The following is an 11,988-nucleotide window of genomic DNA, read 5'->3' as shown; positions in this document are numbered from 1 at the left end:
ACATTTTGAAAACTCTGCAAGCAGGTTTTGATCAGCAAGGTGGCATACCCAGAGGTACTTCCAGAATTATGTGATGTGGTGGTCTCGTTGGGCAGTCCCTCGGGTGATCCAGGGTCAAAGATCTGACCCAACCAGCTGTATAATCCCATTTGGACTGTGAATAAAATAAAAATATGGGCTCTGAACACTAACGCAACTCTCTAGTTAAACACACACGAGATCTTTTTCAATATTAAGCAAAAGGCACAGACATTTAGTCTACTTTACTGTAAACCCCCGCCTCTCAGCAGCATTAACACTGAAGTGGTGTCTAAGGGCCTATTCAAAGCAACTCCGGAAAATGCTTCTTGTGCAAAAAAGCCTCTCTCAAAGCAGGATAGCAGGGCTTTACCATTTCATTGTTGTTGGTTTTGTGCTCATTTTGGCAATAAATAAGAAGCAAATTACAGATTGAAGACTTCTACGAAGACTCGTTTTTTTCCATGTGCTTGAATAACCCAATTAGTTTATAACAAATAAAAATTCAAGTGTGTATGTGTACGTGTGAGTGTATGTGTGTAATTTACTCATTAGATGCATAAATGGTTGGTGGATTTTCATTGCACATTTAGAAGCCACAGAGTAACGCTGGGTCACTACACCCCGTAATATGTCATGAGTCCCCTTTGTTGCAGGGCACTCCAGAGCCTTTTTGCCTACATGCAATTCCACAGCAATGTGGGTCTGGTCCAGAGGGCTTCAGAGCAGCTTCCTTCTGTGCCCCAGTGTGGGAAGGACCCTCTGGTGGGGTTTTTCGCAACTAACTTAAAGGACTCTGGAGGAACGGGCCTGGTAAATAATAAAGGGATAAAATTCAGAAGTGGCTTCTGTCTTGATGCCACAGAATCTCCATGGAGCCAACCAAAATCTTGGGAATGACCTTAGACATGCCCCTTTTCTTTGAGGTTTCCCTCATTCTTAGAGAATTTTCAGGCTAACAACAGTACTTCTGTAGTGTTTGTCCTTTGGAGACTTTTCCACCACGGCCCATAATTAAAACTCTTGTTAGCCAGAGAGACTTGGGTGGCATCAGGGAGTTTGGAAGCAGAAACCAGATAGAAGTTAAGTTTGGAGGTTTCATGAACAAATGATCTGCATAGCAAGGACACACTAAACCTTATTTTTATTTAACAACACAAATTTGGCCTTAATGACTCAATGGGGCAGAAAAGAGGAACAAGCCACGGGAATTGTGGCTTGGATTTGGGGCTCTAGTTTCTGGAGATAACAAAGGGTAAATTTTCTTGGTCCTGAGTTTCTTATCTACAATAAGGGAGGGTGACCAGAAACCGCCAAGTTTCCTTCCGGATCTCAGATTCGATAATTACAACTCAAACTTATGATTCCATTGTTACCCTTTTAAGGCACCTACCCTGATTTCTATAGAATCATAAAAAAGGAAATAGAAAACATGTGTCGTGTCTCATTTTTCTTTACTTCTTAATATTATAGTAGGGCCAAGTCTCTAACAATACTCATAGGGTCTGCTGTTTACATGCCCAACCAATAGGCCAAGATGAGTTTTGCAGAATCAACCATTTGTCTCTACTGCTGCACTGGGTCACCGTAACTATGAAATATTATGGCAGAATCACGCCACGAGACAAAATGCAGTGCCAAGATGAAAAGTTTCTTTGCCTCATTCATGCCAAACATTTCTTACAAAAATAAATAAATAAATAAGGTTTAGAGTGCTCCAGCCCTCCAGACTGTTGGTACATAATCCCCCAAACTGGCTGCATCGTTGAACAATCCTATGCTTTCACCAGTCGTTGGGAACTGGTTTTTGAATATGAATATGTGCTGTCTAAACAGTATTGGTAATAACCAAAATGAGTCCGATTCACGGGCCTCATTAATTGCTCATTCTGATCAACTATAGGCTCTATTATGTGATTTAAAGAGTCCTCCTGCTAGATGAACGTTAATAGGAATATAAACAACATTATTTTTGAGGAGTGCAATCATTGTACATTTAAATGTGCATATATGGTGTGTATTCATTAACTGAATACACTTACTACATTCAAAGAATACCTGAATCTATTAAAATGTTACAACATTTTTCTTCATCTTCTACAAACAGTAAGCCCTGATAGATTTAGGGAAAAGGGAAATATCTTTTAAGATTATTCAATCAGCCAGCTGTGCGTCTATCTTAATTCTAAACAAGACCTTCTGACAAACTGCTGTTTCATTATTCTCCTGATACACATAAAGTGGGCTTTTCCCATGAAGCATACCTTAACCTCTTGGGTTCATGGTACAACTTGTGCTTAAAGGACTACCTGCTGTTATTCAGAAGCATGAACACATGATATTGCAAACTATGCTGGTGCGCGCACACACACACACACACACACACACACCCTTACACCCCAACACCGCACTCTGAACATTTTTACATTATTGGCATGCTGCAGAACACGTTCTGCTTATCCACATTTTAATTCCGAGCTGCAGCTAATCGAAGCACAGGCTTCATCCTTGGCAGCAGCACAACCCAGATGTGCAGTCTCTAGAAGGAATCACTCCAACAGTGTCATCTGGCTATCACCTTCCCTTGCCTGGTTTCTCCAGCAGATCCCACAGTGGCAATGCTGCGTATCATGCCAGCTTCATCTACATTCACACCATTCTCTTGTAAATGGGAGGAATTGGTTCATTTTATATGTTTCTCAACTGAGAAGGAACAAGTCATAGGTACGGGGAGTTTCCACTTTAAAATATTTGAGAAAATGGAAAAAGTTTTTCCACTCTTTTATATGTGGTAGAATGTTCTATTCATAAATGAGGAGCTGGGCTGAGCGACAATAGACAGATGCATGACCTGCTCTGGAATGGAGCTGAATTCTTAATCATTCTGCTATATACTGAAATCACGCATGTTTGCCTATAAAAACCCAACCCTGGGCTCCCCTTAGACAAAGAAACGTTGTGGTTTTGGCCCCAGAGTCTCCTGGGCTTCTGTGGTTCTAGGCAGAAACGGTAATTCAATCAGTTCAACTACACACAAAATAGGAACTGATTCTGGCAGATTGCTGAGTTTCAAACATATTCCTCTCCTATTTGAAACAATTTTGCGCGATTTTCATAGAGGTTCCTTGTTCATGACTTGCATTACTCAGATATAAAGACAAAGCACTGATTTTTTCCTAGTAATTTTGATATAAAAAGCAAGCGATTCCCATCCAATCCTACCAAATCGATTGTCCTATATCTTAATGGGTGGCTGTGGTTAATGGGCAAAATCTACTCCAAATATCTTTGAAAGTTCTTTGAAACAAGAAAGTAAAAGAAGGGGGAAACAAGGCTGTTTCAGAACAGATTGGTGTAATAACTGAATCTCACTTTCTTAAAGGAACAGCAGTATTATTCTTATGAACTCAGGAACAGTTTCTCCTATACTTTCTCATGTTGTCGGGGGTGTAAAGATGTTGCCCGAACAGTGTGATGTTGCTAAAGACAGCATCTATCCTTACTTTCTCAAATTCTTCACCGTTCAAGCGGATGGTAATATTTACTCAACACTGAAGATGTATTGTCTGGTAGATAGGTTCAGCAGTGTGGTATGCCTCAGCTCTTCTATGTTCAGCATTCCGTGTGATTTGGATAAGATACTGACTATCCTAACAGTGGAAATGGCACACATGACATTAGGTGATGTGACTTCTCGTTTTGGCCCTGTCAATAGCTAGCTTTGGGGTCTCAAGCAAGGCACTCCAGGCCTCAGTATCCCTGTCTGTAAAAGAGATCAGCAGTTTTCCAATAGCTTTAGCACCAAAATTCATTTATTAAACAAAAACTCCGATATATAAAACAGATGAAAGTAATTCAGATATTAGTGTTCATTTTTGGAAGTTCAAATTCTTAATATGTTGACTGTCTCTCCAGAAACCCCTGAGACCACATAGACGAGAGAACCTCACTCTAGGTGTAATGGAAACTTCAAAGGATGTTGATTCTCTGAAGATTTTATGCAACTGCTTTACCAGCCCTGAATGTCCAACTTCTGGGATTTTTATGAGAGAATGTGGCCTTTAGTGTTTAAGCCACAGTTAATTTAGATAGTCTTTCCATGCAGCTGAATCTAATCCTAACTAAGCAAGTTGTGACCATCCAAAAAAGTTGAATTACTATTTCTATTTTCCATGAGATGTGCTCAGGGAGGAGTCTTGCATTGAAAGTCCTGGCACCAGAGGGAGTAAGCAATTTCCTATAAACCTTATCTTCCCCATAGTTCCTTTCATCAACCCTATCACTGAGGGTCTTTCTTACATCTTTGCAGTTTTAAAAAATCAAACTAATACTCACTTGTTCAGAGAAGAAATGGGAAGATAGAATTAGGAAAAGAGAAAGAAGAAGGTGAATGCTCACAAAGGAAATAAATCATTTATCATCTAAGTTGGGATAGCATTTTTGAGGTTGTACATTTTATCCAATGCCCACTTTCCTGTAGAACTATTCCTCCACAAACTTTGATTAAACATTAGAATGTAGTTGGTAGTAAGTGTTAACCACGTAGAGATAAGTAAGACATCTCTCTTGGTCAAAACAAATGTATAAGTTAGTGGGGTAGCTAAGCACAGAGACAAATAAGTGGTAATACTTTCGATCCCCACAAATTGGTTATCCAGTCTCTACGTGAACATTTTCTGTGATGGGATCTCATTAGCCCCTGCCACCAACATGTTCCCTTCCATGTGTAGATAGTGCTAATTGACTTCTCTATCTAAAAGAGCACCCCACCACTCTATCCCCTTTTTCTTTACAGCACTTCCCAGCTCCTGACATATTGCATATTTTTGTTTCTCCATGTATTGACTCCATCCCCCTCACCCTAGCAGGAAGGCACTGAGAGAGCAAGAACTCTATTTTGCCCACTGTTTTCTTTCCAGGGCCTAGAAACGTACTTGGCACATAATAGGTTTTCAATAAATATTCATTGAATAGATTAATTTTAAGAAGGTTCTTTTCACTATTGAGCCAAGACATACCATGATTGCTTACATCTATTTCACTATAATTTATAGCCGGATTTATTCTGTGTTGTCTTTCACTTTATAATGGTGAAAGAAAGCTATCTACATCTAATGCTAATATCTTGACAGCAAAATGAGATACTAAATGACAATTTCTTTCAATTAATCCTTGATAAGCATTCTGGAATCACATCAAATAACTTTAATGTCTTTTCCATATGACAGCTCGTCAATTACTAAAAGGCAGTCATCATATCCAATCCTACTACATCCTCACCAATAGTCTCAGATTCAGCCTAAAAGTTTGCAATTCCTTAAACTATTTCTCATATGGCTTATCGTGTCTCTTCATCATTCTTAGTACTACCCTTCAGTTGTACCCTAATTTTTCAAAATTGATTTTTAAACACAGTGCCCAATCTTGAATATAACGCTCCAGGTGAATTTTGTGCAGCTCAGAGTAGAACAGAACTCGCAACTCTCTCTTCTCGATACCATGTTTCCGTTAATGTCTCCTAAGAGACATTTGCTTCTATTCTTAAGTCATATTTTCCTCTTTTTTATATCTTAAATATTATGAAATATTTAGTGTGAATACAAAAATGACTATTTAATAGTTGGCTCAGGCGATCCCTACCAGCTAAGCCAGGAGGAAGCAGCCTGACCCTTGAAGGGCAGAGCAGAGCAAGCCTGGAGGAAGCAGGAAATAACTAGCCAGCCCAGAAAGGGCTCCTGGCGAGAAGGAGGAAACTTCGTCTGCTGCACAGAATGTAATCTTATGCAAATTATTATGTCTTCTACAAATACATCTTCCGATAAGTAACTAGGCTGCTCATGTAATACCGACAAGTATTTAAGGCTATTTCTACAAAATACCAAAACATCTGGAAGAAAAGGTGAAAATCACCCAGATGTTTGAGGAATGATACGGTTGAGAAGGCAGCTAGTTGCAGCTGCCATAGTCCTTTTTTGGCATTTTTACAAAACCTCATTGAACTTCTTAGATCTCTCCAGTATATCAGCTTTATACACACACACACACACAACTGAAAAATTGTGAAGGACTTCATAGCTTTTCTAAGGGAAGGAAAAGGATTTAGATTTTTATCTTCAAGGTCTACATCAATGAAATACATCAGTTTGAGATTACTATTTACACTTGGAAGTTGTAATGGAATTTGGATTTTAATTTTTCAGTGTCTTTGAACGTTCAGAACTTTTTTGTCTTATACCAGAAACATGTTGGTTCCCGTGATAACAATTATCCAGTGTCTGTTTCTAGTACTTTCAACTTTTATTTTATCAGTTGTCTCAATGCATCTGCCTGATCTCTAAGATTCTCTTATGCTCCTTGATTCTGGGAGTCCACGATATCATGATAACAGAATGATGGTCTCATGACACAGTGGTTATTGCTTTTTACATAAATCTAACACCTTAAGATAGTTCATACAGTGAAATATTAAATTAAGTATTAAAATTATGTTCCTCCATGACGTTCCCATTAGTGGCAGGACTAGGATAAAAAAAAGAAACTGCAGACAATTATATATGGGTCTGTTTCCATAAATATACTTTTATACCAAAAATTATATAGATTCTCTTCACTCTAGTCTATGTTCTGAGTTATCGCTGATTTTCCAATGGAAAAGAAACATATCACAGTGGCTAACTGAATGGCAAAGTCAATGCAAGCTTTTTAAATTTTTTTTGCCATGAAAAATCCTACTGTGATAATTAGGGAAATCTCTAATGCTACTGAAAAATGGGAAAATAAAAGAGCATATTGCAAAATATAGAAATTTATAGCACCACCTATTGGTTTCAAAATAAATATTGGATTTTTTTCTACTTTTACTAATGATAAAGAATAGCATAAAAAGACATTATTATTTTCAGTTACATGAAGATCAAATTTTTTTACTTCCCAATGATGCTACGGAATTTTTTAAAACAAAACTCATATTCATGACTACTATAAATTAAAGCTTTTATATGCCAGGGAGCTAAAATAGAATTGAGACTTTTATTCATGCATTACTTGTGCTGAGTTGTATTAAGTTTTTAAAATCACCCTTTAAGGGTTATTTCTAAACAGATGAAGTGTGTTGGGCTGCATTTTCTCTATCGGCCAATTGGAACAGAGGGGATAAAACATATCTGGCTTTCAGTTTCACCTTTCATGTCTTCCCCTAAAAGCTGAAGACGACGCTTAAAATCTCTCAATAGAATAAATTTTCATAGCACTGGTTACTCCAGACTCTCATTCAGATGGTCTTTACCCTTTTATTCAGTCCGGCATCCATAACAATGAGGGAGCCTTTGCAGGAATCAAAGAAATGCTTCCTTTCCACTCAGTTTTCAGCATGTACTAGTCTGCTTCGTTTTCCAGAATGCATGACTCTTCCTATAAACAGCAGGGGAAAGGACCATTCTGTCCCTTTCCTACACATTAGGAAGCATATGGACAATATTTTTCATGGAAACTCTCTTCCCCACCCTTGGGACAACTGAGTTTATGGAAGGATCACTTTAAGTCTGTAATAGAGCTTATGAACATATTTGTCTCTCTAACTCTATTTCTTTCACATGGATTATTTTTAAAATCAAGTTTCCCTTTTTAAGACTTGAAGTGAAGTAAAGGCCTTGAGGGCATCAGACATGACATCCTGCTCTTAATATTTTCAGTGTACAAATGATCTGGAAAACAACTTCACACAGAAGGCCTTAGAATAGAATTGAAGGAAAAACTCGCTCATTTAGACCCCATGTTAAACACAGGTTTAAAATTGTTTCTTTTCATCTAACCAAATATTCACTTCTCCAAAATTTCAACAGGCATTAAAATATGAAGGATGACTAAATTTGAAAGCAGAGGAGAGTAAGCAAAACAACACAAAAATAATACTGGACTCTAAGATGAGTCCATCAGAAGAAAATAGACACATTATCTTCAGGGAAGGAATTATTAGGCTGAACTACGTAAAATTACATTTTTGTAAGTCAAAAATTATCAAATAGTCTAAATTCACATGATCCACTCTGATATTAAGTGAAAGAAAAAACAATTCAACAATGTTTAGAAACAAAAAAGAAAGAGAGGAAAAGAGCCCACTAATGCTTCACATAATTCAGACAGTAGGAATTAGCATTTTAGGCTTTTGTAACCAAACCTGTCAAAGTGGTTCATCTTAGCTCTCTCCATGACTGGCCTGGTGCTAATTTCTAATCAGGAGCATTTGCTGCTACTTTCATTCAAATACATTGCTTCTCACCCAGTTTCTAACAGGTAGTTTAAAATTTTTCATATCTGGAACTACCTGGCTTTAATATCATAGAATTCAAAATGGAATCTATGATCCTATTTGGGGGATTTTTAAAAAATTGTTATTTTTCCTTATTTTTTAGATTTTATGAAGGCTTGGAACAGCCACAGCCTGATTAGACTCAGAATCCTTCAAGACCCATCTCATTTCACACTCCCCCACTATTCCAAACAGGCTTCACACTAGGCAGCCTTCACACCCTCCCTGCGGGTCTTACTCACAGAGCAAGCCGTAATAACAAGCTTCTATGCCCTGGCTGGCTTTTTGGCTCAATGGGACAGTTCTGTTGCCAAATCCTGCTTCGAGAGCTTCATGGGTTTATCCTTACATGCACCTTAGTGACGTCCTGTATTTTGTCTCTTCCGAGCTCAGGTTCATTTTCTATGTCTTCTTGTTGCTATTCCGGCGACAAAATGTCTACATCTGGAGGGAAAGAAACCCCTAACATATTTTTTGCCTTTTCCTCTGAAAAACATCATCCTGTTGTGCATGTGGGGAAAAGCATGTTAGTAATAAGACAAGCAAATGATGGGGTCAGCTGGGATGGTTAGAAACAGTCCAGACGAAATTTAAAGAGGGAACTGCGGTGACGATTTTTGAGAAAACTGGGTGATGTGAGTTTCAAAACCTACAGCCCGTAATCTGGACTGGGCTAAAACATACCAAAAAGCTGAGCTCAGACCTGCAAGGTTCACTTCTTCTAAACATAAAACAGGGAAATGTAGAAGGTTTGCTCTTTCTCTTTATTAAAGTACATTAACAACCTGCTTTGGGGAACACGAATCTTTTTATGGGGTAAGAACTAGCTCTTTAAAAATAGGAAATACGTGTGGGGATGGTGTTTATTTACGCACACATAAAGATAACACACATGCGATGATTATTAATATTTACATACACATACGTATGGAAATAATTGTCTCGGAAAGTGGTTTAGATCTAGAAACAATTGGCAGACAAAGAAAGGAAAATTGAGAATGGTCCAGTCTACAAAACCATCCCAAAGGAGAACATTCCCAACAATGAGAAGACTGATAGCATAATAATCTCCATAAAAATAACATGGGGGAAGAGGGAGTGGAGGATTCTTTAGTTTTTTTGTGGATTCATATGAAAGATTTTAGAACATAAATTCTCTTCAAATCAACTTTTATTTATATGTGCAAAAATAGATTGACAGCTTCAAATGACGGCTAGGTGGGTCTCAGAGTCTTGGCAACTGGTGATAACTGGGTGGGTGTTTGCTAGATGGAGGGAGAAAAAGACAGAAAGAAAGCCCTCCCTTCTGAAAAGATATTCCCACCACGATCATGCCACTGACCACTACAGAGTACGTGTTGTGTCCTGTCTGTGCAGGATTCCAGTTGATTTTTATCCCCATACAGCACACGCCATGGAATATTTACATGTTTGGGTACATTAACACAGAGGAAAAAAACAAAACAAAACAAAACAAAAAGACGCACACACAACACACAAAATGGGATTGTGCTCCTTTGTTTTGCATTTTCTGTAACCCAGATTGCGGTAATTATCTCCCTGGCTTTACAAGCCTTTTCTTTCATTCTAAAGGCAGTTTTTGGAATTGCGTTACACTTAACTCAGTTTAACAAATAAGAGTAGTCTGGCAAAATGGCACCATGTGCTTTCCACAAATATTTGTGGTATAGGCAAGCTCTCAATGTTTTTATTATGCCCAATGTTCTTTGGTTTTAAAGCAAGTGGAATAAGGTAAAGAAGGGAGAGTAGCACGGATTTGGGAACGGGGTGTGTGTCGGATGCACTTTGCAGATCCCTCTGTGCCAGAGAGCGAACGAGGAAAAAGATACATTTTAAAAATAACTGGGAGAATAAAAAGAGCGAAAAGGGTTTGGAGGCATTTAGCAGAGCAGAGTTTACCCTGGCGTGAGCTACAGGCTAATGACGGAATAATAACATTTGGCGCTGGGAGCCCCGAGAGGCTGACAATGCGCGCACTGTAGCCTGCGCGCTTCACACGTTTGCGGGCTCTGTAGTTAGGACAAAGAATTGCAGAACAGAGGCAAAGTAAGGAATGGGTGAATGAGAGAGTCTGCGCTCAAGTTTACTGTGATATAAATATACATACACTGCGCTACAGATGTTCCTCATTGGCGAACGCCGGCGCATAATTACGCTTTGTGCTTCATAATATTTTAATGAGCTTTTTCTCCAAATAGCAACGAAAAGGAACAATAAGAAGCTCTTAGGGAGGGAAAGTTGGTGTTGTTTTTGTCCCTGGGAAAAAAAATTCTCATAATAGGTGATATTAGAATGGAAGAAAAAACACCGGTCTGGGTTTAATAAAATTGAATTGAGTCTAAAATATGGTTTCTGAAGCTAGTTTCCTTTTTCTTTTTCTTCAACTTTAACAGTTCATTCAGGCTAAAAAGAATAACAAAACCGGGGTTATAGCGTAATTCTAGTTGATTGTTTCTCTCCCTCCTCCCCTTTCTGTCTCCCTTTTTCTCTTTTTAGGAAAAAAAAAAAACCCTTAAGTGGAACTGTTGCAACAATGCTGTTAATATATTGTGCCAATTAAAGTCTTGAAATAAATAACAAACCACTTAATATGTGTTGTAAATGTCGTGCTGATTTAAGCATTGTTACGCACAGATTACATCTCTTCGGGGCATGGATGGCTAAGTCCTCAATGGAGGTTTTCTCTTTGAATGTGTGTGTGTTTGTGTGTGTGTGGGTTCACTATTGTTCTTTTTTACTTTGCTATAGGGTAAATTCCAAGTAAAGAATAAAGAGCCAGATATCTGCAATAATGCAGCCAGTTTTTAGCATTACTACTTCTGCAAAGAAAATAATTATTTTTGGCCATGTTTAGTATTTCATTAAAAAAAAAAAACCCTCTACAGCAAAATTATTAGAGTGTGCACCTTATTTTGAGATGTAACCCTTTGGATGGGTTCTTTGCACAGACGTTTTTAGAGTGAGCTGAATGAGAGAGTTTAGTATGTGAACATGTGAGTAAAATCATAGTAAAATTATAATAACAATCATAAAGACGTAATATCTTCTGGATGCTCTTTGGGGAAGGAAAACAAAATTTCCACATAAAAATATTGTGTATTCAGGTATGTAGCACAGATATTGTCTTCCTAATTTGTAGATTAGAGAGCATTGATTACTATTCAGAATGTCCACTTCTCCTGTAAAAATCCTATCATTGACTGAGTTTGATGTTTTCATTACTGACAGAATATCCCCTACCCCATTCCTCGTTTTGTAAATCCCATTGTGGTATATGCATAGGTTAATGATGGAGGTAAATTCTCATTTCAGGGAGTACACCAGACCACTAGTCTTAAATAACTCAAATTTGCTTTCACTTTTTGCATTTTGATGTTAGAAAATGACAAAAATAGTTGGACCTCAAGGATATATTCATATGAAATAACTTCTAGAAAAGTTCCTGAAATACCATTTAAAGACAGCTTAATTGCCAACCCCTTGTATATCTCTCCTCCTTTGGAATGTAAAATGATGTTAATAGGGAAGACTGGAGATGCTACAAAACTTGCCGTGCCCTCCAAATCAGAATTTAAATGAAATTGAATTATGATGAGTACAATTTTAGTGTCAAGTTTATTTTAATTTTTAATTTTTTTAGA

The sequence above is a fragment of the Ceratotherium simum genome, chromosome 20, assembly GCF_057802395.1.
Source record: "Ceratotherium simum simum isolate JZ-2026a chromosome 20, ASM5780239v1, whole genome shotgun sequence".
Taxonomy (NCBI): Eukaryota; Metazoa; Chordata; class Mammalia; order Perissodactyla; family Rhinocerotidae; genus Ceratotherium; species Ceratotherium simum.
This window is presented reverse-complemented; position numbering follows the sequence as displayed.